The sequence below is a fragment of the Stegodyphus dumicola genome, chromosome 2 (assembly GCF_044657685.1).
Source record: "Stegodyphus dumicola isolate Sdum_Otavi_A_Nest chromosome 2, ASM4465768v1".
In the NCBI taxonomy this organism is placed as follows: domain Eukaryota; kingdom Metazoa; phylum Arthropoda; class Arachnida; order Araneae; family Eresidae; genus Stegodyphus; species Stegodyphus dumicola.
Window position 1 is genome coordinate 211,153,401 of NC_140769.1, and position 25,383 is coordinate 211,178,783.

Sequence of the window (25,383 nt, forward strand, 5' to 3'; positions counted from 1 at the left end):
CATAACCACATCAGTTAAGTACTTTCAAGCATTTAAGCATATGATATGTATCATATTATGCAACATTATTTAAACATAGGTGGGAAAAAAACCTTTAAGACTTATTTGAAATTGTATGCTAAACTGCTACATTCATCGAAGTATAACATATCGACTAAGAATGATAAAACTAAAACTTCCTTACAAATAAGAATTTACTTATAGACAAATGTCTTAGCCAAATGTCTTAGCTCAAGTTCTCTGTAATATATTACTGTATATCAAACATATAAAACATTTAATAGTTCTTCCACAATGTAACTTTAGCATGCTTTAAATGCTATGTATACAACTGCGAAAAACCGTATTTTAAGAAATTTGAGTTTTAATGCCAATACTTCAGTATATAACTTTCTAATAATAAAGTGCATAGTATATTTATTTTCAAAATACATTTAAAAAGTATAAATCCTAATAAATTGCAGAAGCTTTTGTTAGTATGAAACACGTTAAATTTACTTTGCTATATACATTACCATGACAGAGTGATAGCCGTATATTAAAATACATGTAGCATATTTGCACAAAAATTTATTTTTACATAACCACTTTAGTTAAATAAACTCAAGCATTTAAGCATATGATATGTATTATATTGTATAATATACATATTATTTAACATGTGTGAAAAAATCTTTTACGACTTACTTCAAATTGTATGCTAAACTGCTAAAATTTTATTTACAAATTAAAACGCACCAGCACAATAAACATCCCCATCATTTTTATGGAGGCCTGCACTTCTGACATTTTTTGCTGCCTTTCAAGTTTACGCTGTTGTTTTGTTTCTGACAAGCCTTTCTTTTCTGCGTTATCTATTCTCTTGTTATCGATTTGTAAAAATCCTTCAATAGAAAACTTACTTCTAAAAAGCTGTAGCTCATTCATTACAGAATGTCTACCAACAGACCTTTCGTTAAAAGCAATCACTGCTTCATTTCCAGCAATTTGAACTATCCTACTACCAGCACGACATGTCTTTGTACAAAATTTCGAAATTCAGGAATTAAATGATTCATTATTATTTTGTGTTTTGCCGCCAAGGCAACGTCTCAATAACGAAGGTTGTGACAAATCTATAAAAACTGGCTTTATTGCCTCCATTACAGCGACTGGTTCAGAATTTATATGCTTATAATCAGCTTTATTTTGCTTAGCTATATTGTATTTGCACCATGTGGTTTCATTTGTAGGACAAACGTCATGAATCGGCTTTTCATCACTCGATATTTTCTGGTAGTAAATTGCCCAAATGGCTTTTCTGATATCACTAACAGACTCATTATATTCTCTAATCGCATTACCATAATACGAAGTTATTTCATTTATTAACTTATCTGTTAGTCTCCCTTTCCCAGACAGATTTTACCGTCATTTAATTTTACTTTTTTTCTTTCAAGTTTTAATTTGCGTAGCCATATTCCCATTCGTTTTTGAATATGTCCAACACACTCAAATTTTTCTATATTTAATGAACCATATGGTTTGGCGTCAGTTATACCTGCAAATGGTTTTGCATCACCTATGTAAGGATCTTAAGTTTTACTAACGTTTATTTTATTTTAAATCTTTACTATCACTTCTTATTTTCTACTTCCGGCCAGAATTAAAAGCGTTAACTTATTTATGCAAAATTTGTGTAGCGAACGCCGTTACTTAAGATGTGGCTTTTTGCCAAGCGAGAGAGAGGAAGGAGTTAGTCGAAGCAGGCCGCTTACCTTAGAAGTTTTACTCAGTTGCTGGTTGCCTTCCAGGCCAGAGGTTTAATCCTCGTGATAATTTTTAAACGTATATGTAGTGTTAACAGTTCTCTGTACTACATACGGCTTCCTGTTAATATAAGGCCAATCTTCCACGTTTATTATTCCAAAGTTAAGTTAGAGTTTAGTTAAATATTTTTATATTCTTACGTTTAGACCACAAGTAGTGGGTCTTTGTATTCCGAAGTACGGAAATTATTGTAAAGAGAGAAAAATAAAGTGTTTTGTATACCTTTCTTGTGTATCCTGTCTACTTCCCACAGTTATTGAACATAGCTTTAGTAAGCTCTCTGTTCCGAGTCAGGTCCTTGCATATACCCGAAGAAAGTAAGACGGAACATTGAACCTGAGAGTGGCGCCCAACGAAGAAGAATAACCATGGCCGAGTTTCAAGAAGAACCTGTGCTGCCTGCAGAAGCGGCTCAGAATCCAGAAATGCCAGCTGCCGCCCTGGAAAGATTTGGTTACATCGTCCAGACTATGTGCGCTTCGATGAAACCAGAAGCAACATTTAATGGAAACTCACCGGTAACCAGTTTTTTGGAAAAATTGGATGACCACTTCATGCTCTACCCCGTGCACGAATTTCAAAAAGTTACCTTAGCTACCAGCGCTTTGAGGGGCCAAGCGCTTAATTGGTTCAAATGTATAGGCAGAAGTCTCTTGGGTCAAGCAGGAAGTCCCACCTATACTTACGAGAATTTCAAGACTGCCCTAGTAAAAGCCTTCCCTGTCGTAAGGGATCGTGCGAAACTAGAAACGGAACTTTTCAGCATATATCAGCAAAGAATCGAAAATCTCTCAAGCTGTATTTTAAGAAAAATTCACGTCTTCAAAATCTTGTTAGGAAACCGTCCGGATCCTGAGATAATTCAAGTGATTTTGCCGAGGTTACTGCCCCAAGTGCAAGACTTTATTGAATTAAGAAATCCGACTACACTGGAAAAGTTATTTTATGCTAGCAATCCAGTTTGAAAGTAGAAGAACGGCGGACATTGAAAGAAGACGCCATTATCAACAGCGAAACCAATTTGGTGCGCCAAGACTACAGCAAACTGAAGCACACGGCTACGGAAGCAAAGCGAATCAGTGGGCAAGGAAACCCGAGCATTCAAAAACAGCCGGCGAACGTCCACAGTTCAATAGCAATCCAGGAAAAAAGTCTCAAGGCCAGTGGAAAAAGAAGAAAAGCACGGAAATGAAAAATAATTTAAACTAAAACGAATTTCTGCTGACGGGAGGGTGCGGAAATCCGAAGGCCACGAAAACCCCTCTTCCTTCAAGTTAAATACAGTAATGGTGAAAAATTTGACTCTTCCGAAGATTGAAGTGTTGGTGAATAATATCCCAGCCACCGCACTCCTGGATACAGGCGCGCAGTGTTCCTGTGTGGCAGAAGATTTTTTTAGGAAGTATTTTCGTAAATATCGTATATATAATTCGGATAATACGACAGTGTTAGCTGCGCAAGGAGAAAGATGTAAGTGTATAGGTAAATTACCGCTGTATGTCCGTATCAAGGACGAACAAGTAAAGGTTATGTTTTTCATAGTAAAGAATCTGCAAGCACATATTATCTTAGGAATAGATTTTCTTTCAGAGGCACAAGCAACGCTAGATTTTTAAGAAGCGTCCCTTAAGCTGACAATGAAACCAGTTCGTGAAGAAAAGGCTGAACCGCCGATATTAAACCTTGACCACCTGCCTAATGAAGAGCAACGAAGAATCCGACAAGTGGTAAGTGAATTTGCTTCGTTATTTAGTGATATTCCAGGATTTACTCAGGTTACTAACCATAGTATTGACACCGGAGATTCAATGCCAGTTCGCCACAAAGCATACCGGTATGATAAGAATAAGGAAAAAATTATAGAATGGCATATCACCGATAAGCTACGTAAAAAGATCATAACGCCCATCTCAAATAGTTATGCTAGCCCGGTGGTTTTATGTAAGAAAAATAATGACTATCCATTGACACATCCAAAAATGTGGAGATTCGCAATTGACTACCGTAAATTAAACTCCATAACTAAATATCCGGTATATCCGTTACCTATTATTGAAGAAATTCTAAGGAACATAACATCCACCAAATATATGACGACTTTAGACTTAACGACTGGTTATTTTCAAATAGGGGTTAGGCCTGAGGACGTGCCTAAGACTGCTTTTATAACCACGTCTGGCACTTATGCATTTCTGCGTATGCCATTTGGCCTTTCAGGGGCACCGGCAACATTTCAGCGATATATGGACATTGTGTTAAGGCCTGTTCATGGAAAGTCCACATTTATCTATTTAGAGGATATCATTATTACTAGTGATAATCTCGACCAACATGTACAGGATTTAAGACAGGTGTTTTCTTTATTAAATGAAGCCGGTCTAAAAGTTAATGTCGAAAAGTGCAAATTTGCAGCCCCTCAATTAAAATATTTAGGTTACAAAATATCTCAGAAAGGAATAGAGACAGACGAATCAAAAATAATCGCTGTACAAAAGTATCCGACTCCAAACACGGCGAAGAAGCTCTCTTCTTTTCTAGGACTTTGTTCATATTATAGGTCCTTTATAAAAGATTTTGCAGCTATTGCTGAACCATTGTTAAAATTAAAAAGGAAAAAGGCGAGATTCTAGTGGACGGCCGAAGCCAATAGTTCTTTCGAAAAATTAAAACAAGCATTAACGCAAGCCCCTCTGTTGAAATTTCCTGAAAAGGATGAGAATTTAGAAATTTCAGCGGATGCTTCGGATTATGCGGTAGGAGCGCTACTTTCGCAAAATCAGCAGCCCGTGGCATTTTTTAGCCGAACTTTAAATCAAACACAAAGAAATTATTCCGCGACCGAGAGAGAGGCACTTGCAGTTCTGTTAGTAGTGCAAAAGTTCCGAGTCTATTTTGGGAAGGCGCCAATAACAGTGTACACTGATCATGCGGCGGTAACTAGATTGTACTCAGGGAAAAACTTATCCCCAAGGTTAATAAGATGGGCACTCAAGCTACAAGAATATAATCTGGTAATCAAGCATACCCCCGGAAAGGAAAATATCGTAGCAGATGCCCTATCCAGAATTAAAATAGATGAAGAAGGTAATACTGTAAAGGTGGCAATGCTCACAACATGTACAATAAATTCCCGAGAAACTGTAATAACCGAACTGGGTAAGGATCCTGAGTTTGGAAGCATTTATGAGTATTTAAAGGATCCTGAAAATTTTAGCCACCAAGATATTGTGGCGATAAGAAATAGGGCGGCCCATTACGAACTAATAGATGGTCTATTAATTTATACAAAAACTACGAATTCCAACAACGAATTTCGACCTGTTATCCCAGCTAGTCTTAGATTAAATATCCTGTAGGAGCTCCATGACAGCCCTTTAGCTTCTCATGCTGGTATTCGAAAACCTATCCAACGCGTACGCGAGGCAGTCTATTTTCCTGAACTGCAAAAGTTAACAAGGGCGTATGTCCAGTCCTGCCCAACATGTCAAGCAGTTAATTATATTAATTTCCGCCCGGCCGGGTTTCTAAATAGTATTAAATCCGAATTTCCAAATGAAATAATTGGCATCGATTTATTGGGCCCTTTCACAAAAAGTCAGTTAAATAAAAGTCGCTATCTCCTTGTTATGGTTGATCATTTTAGTAAGTGGACCGAAATTGTTCCCTTAAAACGAGCCTCCGCGAAATTAGTTACTGATTCTATTTTAAATAAATATATTTTAAAATACGGAGCGCCCCTAAAAGTTATATAATGGTCCTCAATTTGTAAGTAATGTATTTGAAGACATGTGCCCAAAACTGGTCATATGTCATTTAAAAATGGTCCCGTATCGGCCGCAATCAAATATAGCGGAACGGCTGAATAGAAATATAGTGAAAATTATCCGTAGTTATGTTAACAATTTTCATAAAAGCTGGGATAACTATGTCAATGAATTTGCTTTCGCCCTTAGGACCGCAAAACATGATACAACGGGCAAAACTCCTGCTGAGTTATTTTTAGGCAGAAAGATTATAACGCCGTTAGATAAATTATTTTATGTGCAACAAAGAGCCCCAGAATTTAAAATGGGTGATATAGAAAAACTAATTAAAGAAGCAAAAAAGAATACTGAAGTAGCACAGAGAAAACAAAAGCTGCATTATGACTTGAAACGACGGGGAGTAACTTATAAAGTAGGGGATGAAGTGTTAAAAATTAAGCATTCACTATCTTCAGCACCAGAAGATAAAACTGCCAAAATTTTTCCACGATTTGAAGGACCATATGTCATAGAAAATATAACTCACGCTGTAGTAGTGTTAAAAGCCAGGAATTGTGAAACCTGCTCCGCAAACATTGATCAAATCAAACCCTACTATGATCGTAATAAAATGCAAATAATTACAGATCTTTTGCAGGATCCGGCACGACAGACACGGCGGGCACAAGCTCCAGAGGTGGAACAACGACAAGTACAAGGGCAAGCCATTAAGAGGCAGGAGCAAGTGAAAAGAAAGTTTCCCCGCGGGAAAATTAAAGGTTACAAGAAAAAGAAACCGTTCCACCGTCCAGAAAAGAGAGCTCACGAACACCCCCAGAATGAAGAAGGGAGAAGGACGACGTATGCAAAGAGAGCCAGGAGAAATGACGGCAACTATAATCCGGCTCTAAAACGGAAGATCTACTCATCCGACAGGACTCTCCGCAGCAAATGTCGCCGAACTGCGGAAGGGCCACCAGCGGCGGAGGAAAAGTTACAAGGAAAATTTGAACGGCCAGCAACGAGGTCCAAGCAGGAACGCGAAAGGATTCTCCCGGTTCCGCCAAGACCAGCTGCCATCAAACGGCCAAGACCACAGGCAGCGGCGAAAAGGAAGGTATTCAAGGGTGACCGAACTGGAGAAAAAAGAAAGCTTCTAGAGGAAGGCCCTGAAGGGCGAGCCCGCACAAGAAGGAGGATAAATCAAACGAGAATCTGCGCTACCTTCCAGGACTGGGCTCAGAAAAGAATGTCCGAATATAACAAAGATAAGTAAAATTTTATGTTACTTTGCAAACTTAAGTTAATCTTTCATTCTTACTGCAAGTGGCAGATTTCAAGAAGTTTTACGTCATGCGAGGTCTACCTTTATCGCCAAAAAGGCGAGAAATGAGTTGTTACCGATTTTGGTATTATGTTTTTCAATTACTCGCGCGTAAAACAAAAGTTGATGTATAATAGGAATATGTAAAGACTTAAATATTGTAAAAGTTATTGTATAAATTTTATTTAAAACATCCTGGCAAGAAAGAAGTTTTAGTCTGAAAGACTTTTTGAAATGTAGTATTTCAATGTAGAAGAATTAGCACTTGATTTGAAAAGAATAGAAGTTAACAATGTACTACTAATGTATGTTTTCAAATGCGTAAAATTAACGGCATGTTCATATGTTCTTATATACAATGTGAACTGTTATTTTAAATGTTAAGAAATACCGTGATATGGTAAAAGTGAAAGTAATGTTAAAATGTTTTTTTATTCGTGTGACTGTAAAAAGACCAAATCATGGTGAATATGTGTTAAAGGTTGAATGAATGTAGTTAGGCTCTCTGATGCTACACTTCAGAGTTAGCCACTTTCAGAATAGTACCTCAGGGTTTAGAGTTGAAGTTAGGGTGTGTTATGAGGGCTTGGTATGTTGAATTTTTAACACGTTAGTGTTTTGATTGTAGGAGGAAGTGTTGAACACGTATACATAAACACATTCGTGTTTGGTGTTCTTTTACAACACATGTCAGAGAGCACGGGGAGAGATAATTAAAATAGTCATGAATGAAATAAGAATGTTAAGAGAAATATAAATATGCATGTTACTTGCCATTTCATTGTGTAACATTTCATTAAACTAGTTTTCCTTCCAGATCTCTGGAAGGAAACAGATTTGAATAAAAGCTCCTGTTTAGATGCAGTACAGATGAAAAATTGCGTGTCCTTGGAGCTGCTATTGTAAAAACAAATTTCTTTCTTTCTTTTTTTTTTTTTAATTTCTAGTTTCTAGTGAGAAATGTTTGTAAAAGATTAGCCTCGCGTTAGATTCTAGAGCTAAATGTTTTCAACAAGGTCGTTTTAGACCTCAGTTTAAAACTAATTAACTCTGGCGGGAAGTATGTAAGGATCTTAAGTTTTACTAACGTTTATTTTATTTTAAATCTTTACTATCACTTCTTATTTTCTACTTCCGGCCAGAATTAAAAGCGTTAACTTATTTATGCAAAATTTGTCTGGTGAACGCCAAGTACTTAAGTTGTGGCTTTTTGCCAAGCGAGATAGAGGATGGAGTTAGTTGAAGCAGGCCGCTTACCTTAGAAGTTTTACTCAGTTGCTGGTTGCCTTCCAGGCCAGAGGTTTAATCCTCGTGATAATTTTTAAACGTATTGTAGTGTTAACAGTTCTCTGTACTACATACGGCTTCCTGTTAATATAAGGCCAATCTTCCATGTTTATTATTCCAAAGTTAAGTTAGAGTTTAGTTAAATATTTTTATATTCTTACGTTTAGACCACAAGTAGTGGGTCTTTGCATTCCGAAGTACGGAAATTATTGTAAAGAGAGGAAAACAAAGGGTTTTGTATACCCTTCTTGTGTATCCTGTCTACTTCCCACAGTTATTGAACATAGCTTTAGTAAGCTCTCTGTTCCGAGTCAGGTCCTTGCATGTTCCCGAAAAAAGTAAGACAGAACATTGAACCTGATACCGTCACCAATATAAGAAGTATATTTTACACCTCTTTTTTCCATGGAACATGAAAAATTGTTTATCTTTCCATTCATTTCCATTTTCCCTGAAGAACCAGCATTATTCTCCAAACAGGCCTTGTGTTCACTTACGCCATTTCCTAGAAATGACTCGCAACCTTTGCAATATAAGACAGTATTTCTGTATCGATTACTGTGTTGCTTTCTGACCCTATTATGGAACAGACTCCAACCAAAGACGTATGTCCTCGAGTCTTCCATGTACCGTCTCCACTTACAGTCACATTTAACGACGAATTTGAAAGAACGATGTGCAATCACAGGAGGGAGATCCATAACGCAGCAGAATTTCTCCATAGCAGCTTTCCCTTGACCAAGAGTTCGCATTGCATACGTAAATCTTCTGTTTAGCTCTGATATATTTTTTCGGACACCTATCATATTAGAGTTTCTGAAAGTTCTTTTACATGAACACTTTGAGCATAGTAACTCAAATTTTGAGCTTAAACCATGATGAAATAGTTCACTTAAATGAACATTACAAATTTTACAACATAAATTATTTTCAATAAATTGAAATAGGATATCCAAATGAAATAGTCTATAACCACTAAAATTAGGCTCTAAAGTTATCTTTATCTCTTGGTGGCAAATCAGTGTCACTATTTAATTTTTTAAACGAAGAACTGACACCACACTTCTTATTCATTGTATCGTTATGCTGATTTCCCTGGAACTTTTTTTCTTTGGTCGATGAATATAAGATCTTTTATATTTTACATCTTCCTCACAATTTTCCATAATTATCAGGTGATAAAAATACTAAACAAAAACTGCAATGTTATAATAAAAACACCTTCAAAAAAGTCAAAAGAAATTTAGAAATCGCAAAAGAGCTTGTAAACAATCACGTTTCACGCTAATCCAAAGCTGGAGTAAGATTTCAACACATGCCTATGTTAGATGCCTATGTTAGAATAGTGCTATGTATAAATGTAATATATTCCTAAGTCGCGCTTTCGAGACATGAAAAACGCAGTTTGAATTTTGTCAATCGGGCCAGTAGAACGGGAGATATAGCACAGTCCTCCCTTTTGTTTTTAGCTTGATAACACATCAGCACTGTTTTTCCACCATCTCAAAATAAATTATGAAGATTTGTGCTTATGCAACTAGTTGAATTTCAACAGAAATACACGTTCATATGAAAACGTTGAAGCTCTTTTAACCCTCTGAGCGTTATGACCGGGTTTAGGCGGTCAAGACGGCCTACCTCGAAAGCGTTACGGACGCTTCTAGGCGGTCACTGGAAAAGTGTTCGAAAGCGTTACTGACGGTTCTAGGCGGTCAGTGATGAAGACCTCGAAAGCGTTATGACCGCTTTAAAGCGGCCGTGCAGATGTCTCCTGCCCTCCTTATTTCTGAAACCCTGGAGATCTCTAAATGACAGTTCTCAGTAGGAGGCAAAGAGGGTTGTCTTTTTCGTTTTAGACCGCTATGTTTAATCGCCAAGAAAACGCTTGAACATGTAATGGTTTATAAACAACAAACAAACGTGGGCATTCTTCGCGAAATGAAAAAGTATCATGTAAGCATGTTTTTTCAATAGTCTCTTTAAACAGATAACATTTTCATAAAATATCCTTTAGTTTTTAAATTGATTGTTCAGAAATATGCGAAATGCTCGTGAATTCAATTAAAAAATAGCATTAGGAAATATTTAAACAAATTTACTTATGGATATATAGATACATAATTAAAACCGACAAGTTATAAGTTTTAATTATTCGAGCGAACGAATAGCGCATTTAATTACTGCATTTAATTTAATACTGCATTTAATATGAGTTATATATAATTACATGTAAAGAATAACATAATTAAGCAATAATTCAAATAAAAATTAGCCATCAACAGTAATTTATAATAAGCGTATTTTGAACGGGTTTATGAAGCATAATCTAATTTTATAGTAAAAATAATAATGGCGAATTATTTATTCATTTTGGAACAATATTCGTCGCTTATACTGGTTTGATGAAGTTCTGTTCAAATTCATTTCAAATATTCCAAATCTTTATATGTACATTGATTTCAATGCGATTTTTATTAGAAAAAAATTCAATTAGTTTGATTTTCTTACATAATTGTAATTACATTGTTCAACGCAAAATAACTACAAGCAGAAAGGCAAAGGTGTGTTAAAATTTCTGTATTTTGCTATATAAATTATTAAAATAACCAACCTACAGCCTAACAACTGAATGTCCGAAATATAACCCGCAACTTTTCTAAAAGTAACAAATTTCAGTTAAAAAAAACCGCAGTTAATAAATAAAACGAAATACTATTAAGAAAAGAAGCACGAAAATTTACTTTTTAGTCCAAAGAGATTTCAGTCCCGAAGGACTATTGCTTTCGTTTTGGCATTTTGCGTCGGACTCATAAACGTCGGTTCACTTTTCAAACTGTTGCCACAAAATGTTAGAGTCCTGCATTATATTTGAAGAAATTAAATAGTGAAAAATCTGCATAAATGATTGTCTATTTCTCGCATTGTGATAAAACAATGGTACATAGAGCCATCGAATTTTGAATGACGAAATCCTACTGCGAATATGAGCATCTGAAATCCCAAATTTGGAATTTGTTTTATTATAGATTTTATATTTTGTAAAACTTTAACGAATTTTTGATTTACAAACTCAATGCTTTAAAAGCGAGAAATGGCAACGTTATATAGAAAAAAAAATACTTTTATCTCCAGCTCGCGAGACTGTGTATATCGGAAATTCTAAAGATATGCTTAATTTAACATTATTTTGCGATATTGCTCTTGAACTGAATTTTATGGTTTAAGTGCAAAGAACACGATATTTAATAAATAAAGGTAACACTCAAAACGTTAAAAAAACGCCCCTTTGGACATAATTTAAAATCTGAAAAATTTCAGATTTTTTTTTTTTTTATTTATGTTTGCTTACTTTATTTTTAGTTGAAAGGGGCAATTTGCCCTGAAGAACTTTTAATTTCGCTTTGGCATTTTTCATTGGAAACTATAAACGGCGGATCACTTTTCCAATTGTTGCCACTAAATTTTATCGCTCTGTATTATACTTAAAGAAATTAAATAATGAAGAATCTGCATGAATGTACGTATGTTTCTCGCATTGTAATAAAACAACGGTACCTAGAGCTATCAAAATTTCAAAAATGGAAGCCTTAATTTGAATTTGAAATTTGTTTTATTATCGATTTCATATTTTATAACACTTCAACGAATTTTTGATTAAAAAACTAAACGATTTCAAAGCAAGTTCCAAAGCGATTTTATCTCCAGCGCGAGAGACTCTAAGATACGCTCATTTTAAAATAATTTTGAGATATTGCTGTTGAACTGAACTTTGTGGTTTGAGTACGTAGAACATGATATTTAATGAGGTAACACACAAAACGTTAAAAACACTCCTTTGGACGCAGTTTAAAATCTGAAACCTTTCATATTTTTATTTATTAGTTCAAAGGGGCTTATTAGTATTTAAAACAATAGTCCTTGAGAGACTATTGTTTTAAATACTAATACTGTTTTCGTTTTTGCGATTTTGCGTTGAATCACTATAAACGGCGAATCACTTTTCAGACTGTTGCCACCAAATGTTAGAGTCCCGCATTACATTTGAAGTAAGTAAATAATGAAAATCTGCGTAAATGTGTGTATATTTCTGGCATTGTGATAAAAAAAAGGTTTGAAAAAAGGCCATCCAAGTTTGAATGCCGTAATCCTCCTACGAATATGGGCATGTGGAAGATCAAATTTTATATTATCTATTTCATATTTTGTGAAACTTTAACGAATTTTTGAGTAACAAACTCAACGATTTCAAAGCAAGCAATAGCAACACTCTACGGGGGTGGAAACCTTTTTATCTCCAGCGCGCGGAATTGTGTACCGGAAATTCTAAATATATGCTCATTTTAAAATTAATTATCGACATTGCTATTGAACTGAATTTTATGGCGTAAGTGCAAAGAACATGATATTTGATAAATAAAGGTACCACACAAAACGTTAAAGAAATGTCTTTTTGGACGTAATTTAAAATCTGAGACCTGTAAGATTTTTTTTTAAAAAATTTTTATTGTTTTTTGAATGCATGTTGTTTGCGAATGACGCAGTAGTCGTGTATAATTTGAATATATAATAATTATTTGTGCTATTTTTTATTTGAAATGCATAGAATTCTCTAAAATAGTAGCATTCTTAGATTGAATATTGTCTAAGCAGGTTCAATGATATTTTAACTTCATTACCATATCAAATACAGTTTCTTTTTAATTTAAAAACTTCGCCAGCGGTCTGAAGCAACTTTTTGAATCATAGGATGAGTTTTACTAAAATTTGTAGTAGTCCGAATTTTTATAAGTATTCAGAGTTACTGAAATAAAAAAAGCTAAACTTTTTAGAATTTTTTTATCAAAGTATTACATCTTAGGCCAGCAAGACCTGATTAGTAAATCTGGGAAAGGATCTATGATTGTTTAGTAAGAAGTAAAAAAAAGTACTCTAGGTCTAAGCAGTAAAAGAAAGCCTGTCCCTCTATCGAAAATTGTCACGTATGTTAGAAAGATTTTGCAAGACATTAATATTTTAGCTCAAACATGATTTTTTCAAAATTTAGTCTCTTGTTTTGGAGATGGTGTTCAAGCATCATAATTTTATTTTCACATGTGCAGAATTTTTATATTTTTTATTGATCGCTGTACTTTTAACTTCCATAGCATAAATTAAAGAAATACACATAGCAACTTCAGCCATAAACAGATGACTTAAGAGAAATTTGTTTTGACATATTATGTGAAAGATTAATAAGTACTATAACACAACAATATTACATGACAGTAATATTAAATGCTTTTGCATTTATGTTACATGACAGTAATTAGAAAACAATAACTGTAGATGCGAAAAAAACCTGTACTTATAAACTTCTGCATTTTTAAAGAAAGTACAAAATAGTTCAGAATAGCAGATGGTTTTCAGATCATTCAGTAAGGTCATCGTAAGTATATTCTCTTCACGTTTCGGAAGAACTGTAGTAGTTCAGATTTGTTGTAAAAGACTAATTACACCCCTGGGGATTGGCGTACTTACGGAACGGAAAAACAAGCTTTGAAACATACTCATACAAAAGTCCTACCTTTTGTTCGACAGATAAATGACAGATGTGATAATTTGAACACATGCTTTCAATCAGTTGTTTCCTTCTAACAAAGCGTCTTGGGCGGCTAGCAGGATCCTAGCAAAGTCTTGTAATAGTCTCTTGTTTTAAATATGCTGTATTCGAACTCAAATTCAAAGACGGGCATTTAAAGATTTTATTAATGCTTTTTTTTTTTTTTTTACATTCGACGATTCAATATTTGTTTAAAAAATAAACACATAAATAAACTTGCATAGCAGATCAAAATTATGTTGCTGTGGAAATGTTTCATCAACAGTTATTAGTAGTTATAACAGCATAACTAAATAAGCCCATTTTGAAATATGGATGATATTGCATTCATTATTTTTAATCTGAAACAATATCAAGTTGTTATTACTAGGTAAAATGGCTTAAAATAAGCTCACACATTATAAGAAAATTTTTTAAAATGAAAATTGGATTCACTTTCTTTCACATAATTTCTGACCAGTTCTTCCAAAATATTTTAAAGCTTACTTTACTACATAATAGAAATGTCTCCACGTTCGTTGTTTTTAGTTAGTAATTTTAATTGAGGCTGTTATATAAGAAGGCTATTTATCGTTGTTGTGTTATAGTACTTATTTTATTGTATAATGCAAATTTTTATCAATTGGTTAATTTTATAATGTATAGAGGAATTTAAAACAGAACAAAAGTAATTTCCACCGTTATAATATGTCCTTAAATGGTTCCCAATAAAAACATAGTTAACTGAGTAGTATACTACATTATATTAATTAATTTACTAACCAAATAGCAAAAACATTTCAAATTCGAAATCCATCTTTTATCTAAGTACTTTTTGCAAAGTAACAAAAATTCTAATCCCTTTGTAGTTTAAATTAAAGATAAACAAAAAATGTTGTTTTTTCCCCATGAAATGCTAATTTTATATTATTTGATAAAAACTGGGAAGTGCAAAATCAAAATCCTGGCGAAATACATATACTTATGAATGAACACAGCACACAAACATTTCTTCACCCTAAGCACGAACACAAATCATATTTTAAACAGCTTAAAATGAATCTACTTTCAAAGTATTTAATTTGTGATAGATAATGACAGCTGAAAATATTTTCCAATATTACAAGATAAAATGAGGTTATTTCTCAAATAGTTTCACAAATAAACTCACAAAATAAAGAACGCTTTTATAAATTTTTAATTTGCAATACGTTAGATGCTTTATTGAAGAATTTGCAATAATATCGTTCTGATTTTCATTTTATACAAGATTGTCATCATGTTTCACTGATGAGCAACTTGCTAATTATTAGTCCAATGTAGAGTCCTCCTTCTGTTTTCTCATAAAATCGCCTTTGTAAATTTAGAGTTTAATTTAGCAAAACGTTTTCCACCTAAGTGGTAAAATGTCTTCGTAAAGAATTCCCTAAAGAAATCTGCCGTGTATTTATGTTGCATTTAGGGATATTTTCAAAAACACACGCTGCTGATTGTTATTTTTAATAGGTGAACAAAAGAAATATTTTTTTAAGAAAGAATATAACTTAACTGCAAGCTATGTCTTATTCCTAGATAGCGAAACTTGATTACAAACTCAATTTTTAAAATACATTTAATTATCTTTATGCTTTAAAAAATGTCTTGTCTGGTATTTGGCCACCCACTTAACTTACACGTTGACCATTTAAATAGAGCACTACCAAATGGCACATTGAAAATGATCATATTCATCTCAGTGAGATGGATATGATTCTCATATCTTTTCTGTTTCGCATCTCTTTCTCGGAAACAAATCTACCTATGTAGTATATTAATGTATAGGTAGCAGACATTCTGTCACTGTCAGCCGAACGGTAAAGTCGCTGAATAGTCGCAGAATACCGAGTTCTGACTTAAGTTCGATTCTAAGAGACCGGGCTGGCTGCATGGGAGTTTTCATAGTTTTCCGTATATATAACATATATACGAGCAGTTTCTTTAAAAAGTCCTGGGGCCCACCAGCGGCCGAGCGATAAAGTCGCTGAACACTGGTAGTTCGGTCCGAGGTTCGAATCCCGCGAACGGGCTGGCTGCATGGGTGTTTTCGTGGTTTTCATCATGTGTAACGTGTATACGAGCCAGTTTCCCTTAGAAAGTCCTCCACGACGCCATCCCTCCCCTTAGGCAGATAGCCCTCGAGGCTTTGCCGTAATTAAATAACCTAACCTTTAAAAAGTCCTCCACGAAGAGACCCTCCTCTTAGGCAGACAGCTCTAGTATGCTTTGATGTAGTCAAATAAGCCAAAACATTCTGTTGGCAAAAAAGCAAGATTGCATTTATCATGAATAATTTCTAATGCAAAAGTTATACTTGTCACTAAGGAAAGAATTTATTTTTGTGTAAAATTCAGATTGCTTGAATTTTAATAATTCTCAGAAACGAAACACAAATAACAAAAAGCTAAAAAAAATATTCATAATTAATTAGGATATATAAACGATGTAATCATTAAGCATATTTTTAGTAAGAAAGAATATTTTGTAATAAATAATTGAAAAATATATTTAATACTAAAGAATCCTCTATATATCTCTACAAAGTATAAAAATTACAAATATTTTTCAAGGTGCATGTGTATATGTACCTGATAAAAATATTTACATTGTTTATTATTCTAGAGATATTTTTAACCAGGTGCATATTTTCCGTGAGGCATTTTCCGGAGAATTTTTTTTCCCGATATACATTTTCAGGATATTTTCTTGGCATTCGTTTTACTCAAGTGGTTAGATTAAAGTGTTATTTTGTATGCTGTGAAACCTAACTAGAATTTATTTTCATTCCATAGTTGCTTCACATAAATTTTCGATTTTATGTAATATTCAGTTTCATAATTGCACTATCATTTTGAGATTTACTATACTTTTCAGTTTTTTCTATTAAATGTTGTCTACAACTACTTTCAATAAAATACTGATATGATATATAATAGGGAAATATAACATACACGCGCACACATGCTCACAAACTTACATCACCATATGTATACACAGTGTTTTGTATTGTGTGTTTACATATATATATATATATAGTTTACATATAACAGTTTTAATAATTTTAACAGCAAAACAGTTTTAATAATTCCTACGAAAAGTGTGATAAATTTTCACGAAATAAACTGCTTAAATTTATATATATATATCAAGCAAGGTAGTAATTACAATTTTGAAAAACTAATTTTGGTCTAGAAAACATCTTGTGCAATTTTTGGAGCAACAGCTCTTGGTAACTTTTATGCGAGCTTACTAGATTTATATATATATATATATATATTGCGCTTTCCATAGATTAACATAAATGAAGTTTTTAAAGTCTGAATTTAAATAATGATATTGTGTTTATATGTACTGTAATTACTGATGAAAGGATGTTTCTGAATTTAAGGCCTTAAATTACTAACAGACGGCAAATACACAACTTGAAATCAGAGTCTTTGGAAGAAGCAATAAATTTAGAATTTTCGGCAGCTCCATTTCTCGTCATAGTTAACAAAATGAAAGAACTGAGAAAAATAGATAGCGGATGCTTTTTTGTCCTTGCACAAAGGTAATGGTCTCCCATATAAAGTAGAAAATGTACAAAGGTGGTAAGCTTTTAGTTCAGTAAACTAAAATATACCCCTGGAGGTATATTTACGTTGAAGTCAACTTGGAGATTCCGCTATTAGGTGTTTTCTTTGAAAAGGGTAATATCTTTTTCAGCACATAACCAGAAATAAGAGTTTATGTTTTCATTACTTAATCTTCAAAGCTGTATAATTTGGAGCATCTGCTCGAAAAACTGTTAACTTATTTTTCATCCTTCATGAAAAGAATACACATCTGCGTAAATGTCTTGGAGAAATAATATCGTTAACAATTTTGCTACAAAGAATTTTTTTTTTTTTTTTTGGTTTCTATTAACATCTCGATAATGCACGTAGTATATAAATACTTGCATTGTAACTCATATATAGCTAATTACAAGGAAATTGCATTGTAACTCGAAAATACATTTATTTTCTCAAGAAGCTCCTTTGTCCAAGCTGTTTACTTGTTTTCTACCCCCAAAGTGATTTTATTCTATGAAAGCCGAACTGCCTGATCTCATTCATCAGCCACTTCATCTATTCTGCTGTTGAGTTATGCGATATACATGCATACATACGTCGCGCTAAAACTAGTCATAAGTCCCAAATATAAAATTTCAACATTTTATGTTAAGTTATGCGACATACGTACGTTTAAACGTCATGATGGAACTATTCAAAATGGAAATTTCCTTTGAAATATGAAAATCGAAATGTTTCGCGATTACAATACTTTATTTATTTCTCACAAGTCAAAACGGTGTCATAAATAACTAACTACTAATAAATTTATGGTGCAATCTAAAGAATTATTTAAATCTAACATTTTAAACTGGAATAAACTTATAATATTTGAAAATTAAATACAAACATAATACTAAAATAAGTTGCGAATAATTTGTATTCGAAAAATTGGAACACGAGAGAAAAAAATTCTCACAAAATCCCTTTGTATATTAAAAAATATTTCCTCAGAAAATAAGGATAAAAAAATGCAAGATTAATTTTTCACCATTATCGAAGCAATTCCTTAAAGAAACTGGAAATTTAAAGCATTTTACGTAGTTTCTCTTACTGATGTATATTGACTAACTTTCTGTATTCGGCACATATCTTGATTTTAAGGTACGAGTAATATACAGTAATATGTGTTAGTGTGCAAATTATATAAAGTAGCCAAATAGGAGATAAAATACTATTTTAGCAACCAGTCTCGTGACGAAGATACCATAGGGAGAAAAAATAATTTCACTCGCTAAATTCAACGGAGGGGAGAATTAGCTTAATTATATCCACATGGTAAGGGGGTCCGCTTTTGAAGCAGTTTGAGTAAAAATGCTTGCCGCTTTTGCGACAGACATGGTAACAAAACACGATTATTTTTACGTCGTTTCCTGAAAAAACCCGTAACGCTCGGGGTGTTAAACTTCCGCGGTTAAACATTCCGAGTTTCAATGGTAAATATACTGATTGGCTTAATTTTAAAGATCTGTACATGGCGACAGTTCATACCAATCAGTCATTAGCGAAAATTCAGAAATTCCAATATTTGATAGGACTTTTAAAAGACGAACCAGCTGCTATTATTAAGCATATTCCGATTTCCGAAACTACATACGATGAGGCTTGGGACAAATTGATGAATCGTTATGATAGAAAAAATCAAATTGTAATGTCGCTTGTCAGAACATTTCTTGAGCAACCAAAAATTACTAGCGCTGATTCTGTTAATCTAAGAAAACTATCTGATACATCTGATGAAGTTATCCGTGGATTAAAATCTCTTGGCGAAAAGGCTTCGTCTAGAGATGTTTGGCTAATTTATTTTTTGTTAGAAAAAGTCGATCCAGAAACGCGCCATTTATGGTCACAAAAAAATGGTGAAGAAGAATTTCCTACCTTAGAATGTTTTTTGGAATTCTTAAACTCAAGATGTGTTTCACTTGAAATGTTAAACACTCATAATAATGAAAAGCGAGTATCGCATAAAAATCAGTGCTCTGTTTCGAAGAATGTTTCACATAATAATAAAAATTCTGTTCTAAAATGTCAGCATTGCAATGGTTCTCATTTTTTATCAAAGTGTTATAAATTTAAAGGTGCAGATATTACGACTAGGAAAAATATCATTCGCAAGAATTTATTATGCTTCAATTGTTTCGGAAATCATCAATTAAAATTTTGTTCATCGCAGAATGTGTGTTCTATTTGCAAAGCAAAACACCATACTTTACTGCATGAAGATATTAGAAGTGTTAACGTAGTTGTGTCAAATTCATCTCCATCTGATGAACAAATTTCTAATTCAGACGAACAAAATAATATTTCGAGTTTTTCTATTCAGGGTCAGAGTACTTCATTTTTACCAACGGCGGCAGTAATAATTTACGATTCTGCTGGTCAAGGTCACGAATGTATCATTCTTTTTGACAGTGGAAGTGAAGCTTCTTTTATCAGTGAATCATTTATTCGACAATTAAACATACGCAGACAAAATGCCCGTATTTGCGTAAAGGGACTTGGTGATTCTGAAGCAGCTTTGACTCGTGGTTATGTAAATGTAAAATTGTTTCCCAAATCTGAGTTGAAAAAAAATGGTGTTTTAATACAAGCATATATTCTTAAAAAATTAACTTCGCATTTGCCTTCATTGTAAGTAAAGATTGATAGCAAGGACCTTGATTATTTGAATTCAATTAATCTTGCAGATCCAAATTTCAGTACGCCCAAACAAATAGACATGATAATTGGAGCTGACTATTTCTTTTCTCTGCTTCAGCCAGGGCAGATTTTTGGCTATAAAAATGTAATTGCGCAAAATACTATTTTTGGTTGGGTTGTATCAGGCAGAATTAAAACAGAAGGCAATACTCCGCATCCCATTAGTGTTAATCGCATTAGTTTACATATTGAGGATAACGTCGATGCAACACTTAAGCGTTTTTGGGAGTTGGAAGAATTAACGTTCCAAAATCAGAAATCAACGATTGAAGAAGAGTTTTGTGAGAAGCATTTTAAAGAAAATTATCGAGTAAACGGAAATGGCAGATTTGTTGTCCGACTGCCCGTTTTCAGTAATGCTGAAGAGTTAGGCGACTCCAAACCTTTGGCTATTTCTCGTCTTCTATCCATGGAAAGAAAATTTGATTTAGATAAAGAACTTGGTAGGCAATAATAGGAGTTCATGCAAGAATACGAAACTTTAAATCATATGGTTCCAGTTGTTGAGAATGAAGAAAATAAGCAAGTATATTATCTACCGCATCATGCCGTTGTTAAACCAAGTAGCTCTACCACTAAACTTCGTGTAGTATTTGACGGTTCATGTAAACCTAAAAATTCAGTTTCTTTGAACTCTGTTTTAGGGGTAGGTGCAACACTACAACGAGATATATTTTCAATATTGCTCAACTTTTGTATACATAAAATAGCTTTTTCTGCTGACATAGAAAAAATGTACCGCCAGATTTTAGTAGATAATGAGGATCAACATTTACAAAGAATTGTTTGGAGAGAATCTATTAATTCAAAAATGCAGACATATAAATTATGTACAGTTAGTTATGGCACTGCATCTGCACCATTTTTAGCAACACGCTGTTTGTGGCAAATTGCTTTGGATGCAGAACAGGATCATCCTCATGTATCCTCCGTTCTTAAAAATGATTTCTATGTAGATGATTGTTTATCTGGAGCAAACAGTTTAGAGGAAGCAGTTGACCTATGCTCTAAGCTTTCACAGCTATTACAGAAACGTGGATTTAATTTAAGGAAATGGAGGTCAAACTGCTCAAAGCTTCTCGAAAATTTATCCATTGATAATCATGAAGAAGATGACCTGGAAGTTCACTCAGATGAATGTGCCAAGGCTTTAGGGCTGTTTTGGAACTCTACAGAAGAAGTATTTTTATTTAACATTTCTATGGATTTTGGGACTGAAATTACTAAAAGAAGGTTCATTTCTCAATCTTCTAAAATCTTTGATCCTCTTGGCTTGCTATCACCATGTACAGTCAAGTTGAAAATGTTTTATCAGCAATTGTGGTTTTTAAAACTTGACTGGGATGCCCCACTGCCTAAAGAATGGGAAGAGAAGTTGCAGCGACTTCAAAAAGATCTTAAGGCTCTCAAAAATGTTAAAATTTCGAGGTGGCTTCAAACTACGTCTAACCACATCTATCTGCATGGTTTTTGTGACGCGTCAGAATCTCCTTACGCTGCTGTTATCTACTGTGTTCAACCAACATCTCACGACAGAAATGAAGTCAATTTGGTGGTTGCTAAAACCAAAGTTGCTCCCATTAAACAAGTGTCCATACCTAGACTGGAACTCCTAGGTGCATTGCTCCTTGCCAGATTAATCAAAGCTGTTCGTAAAGCCTTCTCCACCACTGAAATTTCCTTTCACGCTTGGACTGACTCTAAGGTTGTTCTCTGTTGGTTAGCAGCTCATCCTCTAAAATGGAAGCTTTTTGTGGCAAACAGGACTTCAGAAATATTAGATGCTGTTCCCTATCAACAGTGGAGCTATATTTCGTCGAAACAGAATCCTGCCGATCTTCCTTCTAGAGGAATCGATCCTAAAGTTCTACCGAACATATCCCTATGGTGGCATGGGCCATCATTCTTAGCGTTCGACAGTTCAAAGTGGCCTCTACAATGTTCTGTCAGTAATGAGACTAACAGCGATGCAACTGTCTTAACTGAACAAAGGACAAAATCATTTTTTTGTACAACAGCTTATTTGACTAATGACACTCTGGACAATTTATTTCAGAACTGTTCTTCTTTATCTAAAATAGTTAATGTAATTTCTTTTTGTTTAAGATTTATTTCTAGGTGCAAAGAACGGGTCTTTGGTTCTGAAGATAATAGGTTAAAAAGTCCTGCAGTAGTACCTTCATCTAATGAAAGGCAAGCAGCTATGAAGTTGATCATTAAATGGATCCAGTTTGTGCACTTCCATAAAGATATAAAGGATCTCAAAAATAATTCATCTTTAAGTCCTAAAAGTGTTTTAAGTTCACTTTTTCCTTTTCTAGATGATGATGGTGTTTTACGGGTGGGAGGTAGGCTGCAAAATTCTGACTTGTCATTCAATGCTAAGCATCCCATAATTATACCAGGTCAACACAGGATTGCTTTGTTGCTTGTTAAACAATATCATGTAACTTATATGCATGCAGGGCCCAGTTTACTAGCTAACATTTTAAAGCAAAGCTATTGGATTGTAAATGGTAAGAAACTTATTCAGTCCTTTATCCATAAATGTATTGTTTGTCACAGATATAAATTGTCATCTAATAATCAATTAATGGCAATATTAGAGTTGTTACAGTGAAAACTGTTAATGGTTATTTTAAAATACCCGTAGTAAAACTTTTACCGTTGCCATTGCATCGGGAATGATCTATGTTAATGCAATGGCAAGGGTGGGAGTTAATGTTGGATGCATATTTAATATTTGCTTTTCTTTTTTTTTTTTGTATATTTTATTTCCTCACTGCTTAATTTTATGTTATGATTTTTGCAATAATCTTGTTACTGGCAACGTGCTTTATTTTACTATAAAGTTTGTGTGAATTGCAACAGTTGTTCATGTTTATGTTTCAGTAGAATAGCGTTCTTAGCCGCACTGCGCTGCAGGCAATATTTCTCTTAAAGAATTTTATGTTTTAGAATAAGAATAAAGTTTATTATACAAAGCTGATGCTTTTTAGTTCAAGGCAACTAAACGGCAAATCACAATACTACGGGAAAACCCCAGCAGAATTATTTTTAGGACGAAAGTTAATTTCGCCATTAGATAAATTATTCTTTGTACAACAAAGAGAGCAAGAATTTAAACAGAAAGATGTGCAAACACTTATTGACCAGGCGGTTAAAAGATCGGATACGGCAAGAAATAGGCAAAAGTTATACTATGATAGAAAACGCCGTGAAGCAGATTTTAAAGTTGGAGATAAAGTGTTGAAGCGGAAATTTTCTTTATCAAGTGCCCCAGATAATTTTACTGCAAAGTTAGCTCCAAAATTTGAAGGCCCATATGTAATTCAGGAAATCAAGGGAGTCGTATTGTACCTTAAGAACGAGAGAGGGGAAATCTGTAAAGCAAGTCCCGACCAGGTGAAAAATATTATAATCAAAATGATTTTGAAATCCTTAGAAGTTTCTTGCAGGACTCAAGCGTAAATGAAGTAGAAGGTCCAGAAGTAACGTCACCCGTTCCACAACCCAAGAAGCAGAGAACTGAAGAGAAACCTAGCCCTTCTATAAGTCATGCGGCGGTACCGAAAAGAAGAAATGAAAACGTCAGACTCCAGCATTTAAGAAATACAAGAAAGCAAAGCCGCCGCGTAAAGACACTTTGGTAAAGAGGAAAATGCTACTTACAACGTATCGCAGTAGAAATTCTACATCGAGTAGAACGCTTCCAGGGCCAGAGAGTCAGGTGCAAACAAGGCCGCCGTTCCCGAGAACAAAAACACAGCAGGAGGAACGAAAAGACCACCACCAACAGAAGAAATCCAAGCACGATTCCAGACGGGAGGACGCCAAGACCAGCCGTCCAGGGGCAGAACGGAAAAGACAGCAACCCGACGACTACCACTCCAAGAGGCCAGCATGCTCAGGGCAAAAAAGAAGAAGCAACGTGGACGACACTCGAAGGACCCTAAGGAGACGACTGACGTCGATGAAATCTATAACGTGGGAGCAGTTCTGCCAGAAGAGGATGTCGGAGTTACAATCATCGAAAAATCAAAGATAAGTTAAAAATCTTCTATAACATTTTTTTCTTTTGTTATGCGTAAATACAAAGTTCTATGTTTTGACGGAAGTCAATGTGTCTCGGTTGAGATTTAGTTTTCTTTTCTTTATTTAGCTAAGGCAAAAGTATTATTTTCTTTAAGTATAAAATCTAGGAACAAGTAGTTTCTGTTGGTCGAAAGACTAATTCTGTTATTTTAAAGCCAAAATTTGGCCGAAGATAAAAATAACTTCGTATTCTTGTATTAATAACTACTTTAGTTTCAGTGCCTCCAGCTTGGCGAAGAATGAGTAAAGTAAAAATTTATTTTTCTCTTATTCATTTTATGGTAAATTGTAAAAATCATATTTATTAGAATTTTGTAAAAAATACGTAAATGCTTGAAAGTTATGTAAAAGTAGAATTTAGTCTAGAAGCATAAAACTTTAAATGCTAAAAGTAAAGGCTCAATAGCAATGAATTCAAATTTAAGTATTAAACTGTAGATAAAATCATGCTTTAGAGCGAAAGCCTGCATGTCTAAGGATAAATGAGAGGGAAGTTAGAATGAATGTGCTTTGCAGGGTTCTCCACCTAGACTTGAATTTTAAGAATGTTAAAGTAGCTCATCGAGTTGTAGAATGTCGAGTAAGGTGTGTCTATTTGGTCGTTGAATTCTAACAAATCATTGTGGTTAGGAGAAGTGTTGCAATACTAAAACACGAATATTCTCGTTTGACACCACACATGGTGGAGAGCCAGGGTAAAGTTAAATTCATGTTTGAATACTTGAATGTATGTGCATTAAGCAGTAACTAAGGAAAATAAATCGTTCAAAAAATTCTTTTTTTAGTTTCTTATTTTTATTTTACCTCCGGGTCGGCGTAGTTTGCGAGCGTCAAGAGCACGCATTTGTAATTTCTAAAGCTGAATGAAAAGGGATTTAAACCCTTCTCAAGAATTTGTCTACTTTCCAGTTCTTTGCAGTCACCACTATTGTTGCGTGCAGGTAGGAAGCGCGCAACATTACAAGGGATATCATTAATTATACTTTGCATTATCATTAATTATACTTTGCTTTCCAGAATTTTTTTTTTTTGTATTCTTTTGTGTTCTTTGTTGCTCATTTCACTGATTTTAAGATACTGAAAAGTTTTGAGTGATTTTTTTGGAAACAAAGTTCTTAACCTCCTTTATACCATTTGAGTTCTTAAGATTTTGCAAAGGGAAGTTGGTTAATTTATTTATTAGGATCATTAATATTTGAATTAAGGGATATTGCTTAT